A 9,519-nucleotide genomic window follows, 5' to 3' on the forward strand; every position below is an offset into this window, starting at 1 on the left:
GTTCAAGGCCTTCTTGATATTATTGCAATATTGTTAATGATAGCTCCTTTGATATTGGGTACAATAGGTTCAGCTACAATGTACAGAGGACTCATAAGAAGACATTAGCTGGTATGGCAGCTCAACAATCATTAGAGAACCAGGCTCCTTCTCACTTGTTGCTTTCCAATCCTTAATATGTGGCTTCCATATTGTAGCTACTGTAGAGCCTGCCATCACATCCACATATTGGCCAATAAGATGGAAGAAGAATGGAGGAGAAGACATATCCCTGACTTCTAAAAATACATTCAGGAAGTTTGACATATCACCTTATGCTTGTATCCCATTTTCCAGAACTTAACAATATACTACACCTACTTTCAAAGGTAGCTGCAAAGAGTAGTTTTGATTCTAAGAGGCTAATACCCAGCAAAAATTGAGGGTTTCTATTACCGAGGAAGAAAAGAACTGATATTCTGGGGCAATCAGTAGCTGTTGCTCTACCATCTTTCTCCTTTCCTCTTCTCCAAATGAGGAAATACAAGCTTGATTTCAGAACATTGACTGGATCATGCACGATACATCTTGTGGCCTTCTGCATGGATGCATGGATGTCATCCTCTCTAGGTTAGTTTGCTCCATTTCTTTCTTCCATGCAACTAAATTGGTAAACTGACCAAGATATGGCCTAATGGATGATCTAAGCACCTTTGTTTATGATCTCTTTCTCATTATTTAGAAGTATTTGAGCACTCAAATTTAATTGGCTGGTGGCTTCTTTAGCGTACACATGAACTGTGAATCACATGCTCCATCCCACTTGACCAGGAAGTTATGCATTAACAGGCTTGAAAACAGGCTAGATTACAGGCTTGAAAATAGATAATACTTAAAATCAAATGGAAACATTGGTTTTCATTTTATTTATTTTTTTTAAACATTTTTTTTTACTTTTTATTTTTTTAAGAGGCATGTATTTTTATTTATTTATGATTTTTATTTATTTGTTTGCTTTGTTTATACATGCACTGGGTACAGTAAGAAGCGCGGGAGGGTGAGAGAATTCACCAGAGCCAGAGCGGGGAGCAGAGCAGGCAGAAGGACCGAAGTACACTGCTGAGGGGAGCAGCGGGCGGCAGGAGAGGTCTGCGCGCCATGTGGGACCCTCCTCTGGTGGCCAGGGAGCAACCGGGGATCGAACCGGCGCCACAGAGGCCGTGGGCAGCTTCGCAACCCAGCGCTCAACTGCTGCGCCACCGGGGAGGCCCTGGTTTTCATTTTAAAGAAAGAATACTTTGAATAAAAGTCAGAACTTTAAAGTGATATTCAAATGATTGACATGGTAGTTAAATTGCTCTACAAAATAGAAGGAACCAAAGTGGCTGGAGGACAAGAGGTGGAAGATCAAAAAGAAACCATCTCCAGTAGGACTAGAATGGAGAGACAAGAAATCTCAATGGGGATTTTGTAGACTATATGGTTTTACCTTATCAATATACTCTTTTTTCTCTTCTATGAAATATTTAATTAATTATACACCATTCACTAAGGGTTTGCATGACTAGTCATGATGGAACTCAAAGAGAAGTAGATGATAGGTAACCATTTGGATTCTGCTACTTTCATCATAATAAAAGCAAGACAAACTAATTTAAGGAAGAGAGAGACAGGAAGAGAAAATTGGTTTATAAAACGTGGACATCCACATTTGGATTTGGACATAGTAACATTATTTTCTCACTTTCTTATCTCTTGTCTCTCTTCTCTTCGCCTTGCTTCCCCACCTCTCATATCTGTCTCTGTTTTCTTCTGTTGTTCTCTTTAATTTGCAATAAAGACAGGTTTCCTCCCTTCAGCTAGGGAAGGCACACACTGGCAGCTACAGATTCATATTTTCCCAGACTAACACCACCAGTGGAAAAAGCAATTGGCTCCTCTCCTTTGTGTATCAATGCAAGGGACTCCGTTCCTGCTGAATCCTGTGCCTGTTCCTAGATCAGACAAGCTTATAATGAGCCATAAGTGATTCAGTATGGGTCACATGATAACCCATAACCAGAGGGTTTGGACAGTGTGACTGGTAGCCCAATCCAAACTGACTTGGGGAAGAGTTCCCTAATGGAGCATTATGACTGAATGTGCTGCCCAGGCAAAATAAAATAAAACAACATAAAAATAACTCCAATCCACTCTACTATGTCAGGTTTTCTATTTTTAAACTACCTACTTGCATTTTAGATTAAATATTACTACAGAACTGAACAATTCATATTCTCTAACCACTATCAATTGTTTAATGCATTAGTGTGGCGGAAAATGGAAATTGACAGGCAAAAAAGGCTGACCATGCCTTTTCTGTCAAAAGGAAATCTCAGAAAGAACTGAGATTAGGGCCTCCCCGGAGGTGCAGCGATTGAGCGCTGGGTGAGAAGCTGCTGGCAGCCTCTGCAGCGCTGGTTCGATCCCCAGCTGCTGGTGAGGGTCCCACGTGGCGCACAGAGCTCTCCTGCCGCCCGCTGCTCCCCTCAGCAGTGTACTTCATCAGTCTGCCTGCTCTGCTCTCTGCTCTGGCTCTGGTGAGTTCTCTCACCTTCCCATGCCTCTGACTGTACCCAGTGCTTGTATAAATAAATAAATAAATCTTAAAAAAAAAAAAGAACTGAGATTAGCCTGACAGCTTTTTTCAGGCATACCCAATTCATGACAGAATTTCTAGAAGTAGCATTAGTATGTCAAAGTTGTGCATTTTTAGTGAACTACCAAATTCAGATTGTAATACAGAAAAGAGGTTCCAATGTACAGTTCCACCAATAGTACCTGAAAGTGACTGCTCCCTAGACCCTCACCATCAGTTATTAGAGAAATTCAAATTGAAGCATGTAATGCTAGGGCATATCTATTCAAATACCTAAATTTTTTTTTTCTTGCCCTCTAATTTATTGGAGTAATACAATCATAAACATTTTTTTTTAATATTTTATTTTATATAATTCTTACATCATTTTTCATCTTTGTACAATGTATGCATTTTCATTTTGGTTATATTCCCCATACAGTTGCACCCCACCCCTTACTTTGACTCTAGTTCTTCCTTTCCCTGCCCCTCCCTAATCCCCATCCCCCCCAATAGGGTGTCTCTGGTTTATAGTTGCTTGTTGATTTTGATTATTACTTTGCATTGATTAGTCTTTTTCCTGGTCTCTTATTTAGGTTTTCTAAATTCCTGCTATGAGTGAGACCATCCGGTATTTTTCTTTTTCTTTCTGGCTTATTTCACTGAGCATGATCCCTTCTAACTCCATCCATGTTGCTGCAAACTGCATGTGCTTATCTTTTTTTGATTGCTGAGTAATATTCCATTGTGTATATGTACCACATCTTCTTGATCCAGTCATCTATTTTTGGGCATTTGCGTTGTTTCCAAAGCTTAGCTATTATAAATAGTGCTGCTATAAACACAGGGGTGCAGGTGCCCTTTGGAATTACTGTTTCTGTGTCATTTGGGTAAATACCTGAGTGGAATTGCTGGATCATGTGGAAGCTCTATGTTTAGTAGGTCTAGAAATCTCCACACAGCTCTCCATAGTGGTTGGACCAGGTTGCACTCCCACCAGCAATGCAGGAGAGTTCCTTTTTCTCTACAACCTCGCCAACATTTGTTGTTGCTAGTTTTTTAATATGTGCCATTCTCACTGGTGTAAGATGGTATCTCATGGTAGTTTTGATTTGCATTTCCCTGATTACAAGTGATGTTGAACATTTTTTCATATGCCTGTTGGCCATTTGCATTTCCTCTTCAGAGAAGTTTCTTTTTAGCTCTTCTGCCCATTTTTTGACTGGATTATTTTCTTTGTTTTTGTTGAGTCTCATCAGCTCTTTGTAGATTTTTGTGATCAGTCCTTTATCATCAGCATTGTGTGCAAAAATGTTCTCCCAGTCGGTGGGGTTTCTCTTTGTTTTGGTTATTGTCTCTTTTGCTGTGTAGAAGCTCTTTAATTTGATGTAGTCCCAGCTGTTTATCTTTGTCTTCACTATCACTGCTTTGGGTGATGTGTCTGTAAAGATGTCTTTGAGGTGCATGTCATGTAGTATTTGGCCTGTATTTCCTTCTGCATATTTTATGGTTTCAGGTCTTATGTCTAGTTCTTTAATCCATTTTGAGTTGGTTTTTGTGAATGGTGTGAGGTAGCAGTCGAGCTTCATTCTTTTGCATGTAGCGACCCAGTTTTCCCAGCACCATTTATTGAACAAGCTTTCTTTGCACCAGTGCATATTCTTTGCTCCTTTGTCAAAGATTAGCTGACCATAAATCTGTGGGTTCATTTCTGGATTTTCTATTCAATTCCGTTGGTCTGTGTGTCTGTTCTTGTTCCAATACCATGCAGTTTTGATGATTATGGCTTTGTAGTATAATTTGAAGTCTGGGAGTATGATGCCTCCATTCCCTTCTTTTTTTTTCAGGAGAGCTTTGGTTATTCAGGGTTTTTGGTGATTCCATATGAATTTCATCAATAATTGTTCTATTTCTTTGAAGAATGTCATTGAAATTTTTATTGGAATAGCATTGAATCTGCATGTTGCTTTTGGTAGGATGACCATTTTAAAAATGTTAATTCTTCCAATCCATGAGCAGGGGATGTCTTTCCATTTCTTTGTGTCTTCTTCTATTTCTTTTAACAGTGTTTTATAGTTTTCTTTGTATAGGTCCTTTACCTCTTTTGTTAGATTTATTCCCACGTATTTGATTATTTTTGTTTCAATAATAAAAGGGATGGTTTTTTTTTAATTCTTCTTCAGATTTATTGTTTGTGTATAGGAAGGCTACTGACTTTTGCGTGTTGATTTTGTATCCTGCCACTTCACTAAACTGATTGATTAGTTGAATTAGTTTTTCTGTGGAGTTTTTGGGGTTCTCTATGTATATTATCATATCATCTGCAAATAGTGATAGTTTGATTTCTTCCTTTCCTATTTGGATTCCTTGCAAATACCTAAAATTTAAAGGACTGATCGTACCATACGTTATTAAGGGTGTGTATAAAGTAGAACTCTCATACATTGCTGATGAATATAAGAGGATTCAGCCACTTTGGAAATATTTTAACAAACTCTTAAAATACTACATACACACCTATCTTGTGATCCAGCCATTCCATTTCTTGGAATTTCATTGAGAAAAAAAGTTATATGTTCATACAAAAACTTATACACAAATGCTAATGAAAGCTTTATTTATAAAAATCAAAAACTGGGAACAAACTAAGCATCCATAGTGGGCAAAAAAATAAACAAACTGGTATATCCACAAAAGAGAATACTATTCAGCAATAAGAAGGAATGAATTATTGAAACACAATGATATAGCAGAAACTCAAAATCATTATGCTGAATAAAAGAAGACAGACCAAAAAAATACATACTGTCTAATTTCACTTACATAAAAATCTGTATGATGCAAATGGTCAGAAAGTAAATCAATAGTCTTTTTTTGGAGAGGGCAACAGTGAGGAGCAGGAGGGTGAAATTGCAATAGGCATGAGGAAACTTTTGGGGGTAACATACTTATTCATTATCTTGACTATGGCAGTAATTGCATGGGTGTATATATGTCAAAACATATCAAGTTGCACACTTAAACATATGCAGTTTTTTGCTGGTCAAATTATCTCAGTAAAACTGTTTCTATATATGTAAACGATTCACCTATACAATGGATATCTTTACATATAGCATTATACCTCAATTAAAAAGTGTATGTATGTTATTAAAAAAACTAGCAACAACAAATGTTGGCGAGGTTGTGGAGAAAGGAACTCTCCTGCACTGTTGGTGGGAGTGTAAACTGGTCCAACCACTATGGAGAGCTGTGTGGAGATTTCTGGACCTACTAAACATAGAGCTTCCATATGATCCAGCAATTCCACTCCTAGGTATTTACCCAAAGGACACAGAAACAGTAATTCCAAAGAGCATCTGCACCCCTGTGTTTATAGCAGCACTGTTTACAATAGCTAAGCTTTGGAAACAACCCAAATGCCCAAAAATAGATGACTGGATCAAGAAGATGTGGTACATATACACCATGGAATATTATTCAGCATTCAAAAAAGATAAACACATACAATTTGCAGCAACGTGGATGGTGCTGGAAGGGATCATGCTCAGCGAAATAAGCCAGAAAGAAAAAGAAAAATACTGGATGGTTTCACTCATAGCAGAACTCTAGAAAACTTAAATATGGGACCAGGAAAAAGAATAACTATAAGAAAGAAAATATCAAAATCAACAAACAACTATGAACCAGAGACACTCTATGGGGGGCGGGGGGCGGGGAAAGGAGGGCTTGGGGTCAAAATAAGGGTGCTGTAATTGTATGGGGAATATAAAAATAAAATTTAAATTAAAAATTCTTAAAAAAAAGTATATGTATGTATGTATACACATCCATATTAAGTAATTAACTGAGTGTTTACCATGTGCTGGGCACTGTTCTGAAGATTGGAAATTCAACAGTGTCAAAGTCTCTATCCTCAAGAAATGTCCCTTCTAGCAGAAAAACATTAGCCCCCACCAAAAGCTAATAACTATACGCAATGTAGAAATAGACCACCAGATAGTTTCCTTTGTTGCTTTCCTCCTACAATGAAGAGCAACTAAAATGAAAATGGCAAAATTCAGTATAGCAATAAGATATATTTCCATAATATCAGAAATAAATTGTTATTTTAATTGTTAAGTTTCTCAAGTAAAAACTATTAGTCAAAGGTTTAGTAGTCTCTCCCTCAAAAAAAAAAAAAAAAATCTCTTCCTCTTACCTTGCTTCTAAACACCACCTGGGCTAAAGAAGAAATCAGAATTGAAATCATATCAAAATTGATAAAAATAGAAATATCCCCTATGATATAGTCAGAAAAGCCTCAAATGCATATGTTATAATGGGTGCAAGAGAATATAAATGATCTAATCCATTTACCCAAGAAGGTAGAAAAGGAATAACAAAACAAATTCAAGGAAATTTGAAGGAGCAGATCAATTAAAAAACAACAAAGCAGGGGCCTCCCTAGAGGTGCAGGCAGTTGAGCCCAGCCCTATGAAGCTGTCCGCAGCTTCTGTAGTGTCGGTTCGATCTCTGCCGGCTGCAGAGCAACCCACATGGCTTGGCAGACCTCTTCTGCCTCCCCTGCTGCTCCCCTCAGCATCGTATTTCAGTCAGACTGCCTGTTCTGTTCTCCACTCTGTTTCTGGTGAATCCTTTCACCCTTCTGCACATCTGGCCTGTACCCTTGTTTTTGTATAAATAAATAAATCTTAAAAAAAAAGCAGAAAATAATAAAGTAAGAAGAAAAGTAGAATTGATCAACAACACTAAAAGCTGATTCTTTTAAAAGAGCAATAAACCAAACCTATGAGAAATATAAAAAAAAAAAAAACAAGAACTGAAAGAGAGAGAGCAAGAGAACTTGTTAAAAAGATGTTGAATTCAGAGAGACCTTGACTTGAAACGCAGTTCATCTTAAGCTCTATAAGCTTAAGTTTCTCATTCATAAAATAAGAACAATGATACAGTGAGGCTGTCTCTTGAGGTTGTACTGAGGTTTAAAGGTTTGGCACAGTGCCTTACACATAATACGCATGTAGCGACTATTATCATTATCTTTATGATTAATTGTACCTGTTGCATTGTAGTTACTCAATAGATGTTAGTTCCTTTTCTCCTTAACAGGATTTCTTGTTGCCACAGATCCACACAGCAAGTCATTAGCCATGTACATCTCTTATCATTAATTAATATTATAATGTTAAGTCAGCTGAAGTTAAAGGAGATGCATGGAAACAATGGTTTGGGGGCCAATACTGAAAACATCAATGATGTGCCAAAAAATAGTTTTGAATTACACATTCCAGGTGTGAACAGCAGATGGTCCCACAACCTGGCAGTGCCGACTTTCTGGCATTATCACAAAAACACAATCTCCAGTCCAGATATGGAGTCCAGGATCCATAGGCTTGTATCCTCCAGTGCAAATCAGAGGCAAAAGCTTTTGAAGAGAATTCCTGACACCAGGATAATCACCTTTAGTTCCAAGACATGAAAGTAAAACCTGGAACCAGTGGCCTTTCTGAGGATTGTTTACTTGGGGCAGGGACTTCTCTGAGCTTCTAGGGATTTGTTGGGAGACAGATCTGAGCAATGGGCTAGTTTGAGCGGCCCCGCTGGGAAAGGAAAAGGCAAGAAGACTTGAGGCTACCGGAACCGGGAAGACTGGTTAAACAAGGGCCTGGACAGTCCAATAAATTAAGTAGGTGGAAGTTCTGGGTCACAGATGGAGATCATGAGAGAGAGGGCTGCTGTCATAAATAAAAGTTTGTGGCACGAATTCTAGGACATTGAAGGCCAGAGCTGAATCATAGATGAGCTACTGTCAAATGCTAGTCATGGAGTTCAAAAGACAACCCTGTCAAGTCCTGTGGGTAGAGACTGGAATAAAAGTGGGTCTAGGGCCTCCCCGGTGGCACAGCTGTTGAGCGCTGGGTTGTGAAGCTGCCCGCGGCCTCTGCGGCGCCGGTTCGATCCCCGGCTGCTCCCGGCCACCGGAGGAGGGTCCCACATGGCGCACAGACCTCTCCTGCCGCCCGCTGCTCCCCTCAGCAGTGTACTTCGGTCCTTCTGCCTGCTCTGCTCCCTGCTCTGGCTCTCTGGTGAATTCTCTCACCCTCCCGCGCTTCTGACTGTACCTAGTGCATGTATAAACAAAAACAAAACAAACAAACAAATAAATAAATAAAACATGCCTCTATAAAAAAAAAAAAGTGGGTCTAGGTGAAATGTGAGTTTAAGAGAGCTTGAAGGGAGTCTCAGGCAAGCCGTATTTCACCATACCTTTCTGCTGTCTTGTGTGTTCTCTTTTGCAGTCTTGTTGTAAGCCATTGACTGATAATTGATTCCCTAATTGCCTAAAGTCTTTAGTCTTTATGTCTCTTTCTATATGCTGTTCAAGTATCCTCTGGGAGTAGGATCAATAGCCATTGGGGTAGTGATATTGGGACAAGGGGTCAGTATAGGCTAGGAAGTTCCAGGGAACAAAGCCAGGACTTTTCTTCAGACTGCTCTCCTAATTTTAATTTTGGGAACCCTGAAGCTGACCTTACCTTGGCCCAATTACATGGGTCATTATTTCAATGTACATAAAGAGTTAGAAATTTCATTTTGTTCCTCATTTCTCTATGATGTATATTAGATCATCTCTTTGGACTATACTGTTGAGCTCTGGAAACATTATAACAGACCTTGCAAAAGGAGACAATGGATTGGTTGCCAAGTTTTCTCTAGTGACTTTGGTTTAAGGCATCAAACCCTAACACACAAGATAGGAATCTCAGAAGGGGAGCAGAGTAAATAGACACCAGCACTGAATAATAGAGCCTCCATAAAGTCTCTTCGCGGTGGGGCTTTTCAGCTTTCTCCCTGATCTCTGCCTTGTATTTTCACCTGCTGGCAGGCGTTGCTGACCCAAAGCAGACCAGAGATTCTGCCTC

The sequence above is a fragment of the Talpa occidentalis genome, unplaced genomic scaffold (genome assembly GCF_014898055.3).
Source record: "Talpa occidentalis isolate TD23 unplaced genomic scaffold, MPIMG_talOcc4v2.1 talOcc4.5, whole genome shotgun sequence".
Lineage (NCBI taxonomy): Eukaryota > Metazoa > Chordata > Mammalia > Eulipotyphla > Talpidae > Talpa > Talpa occidentalis.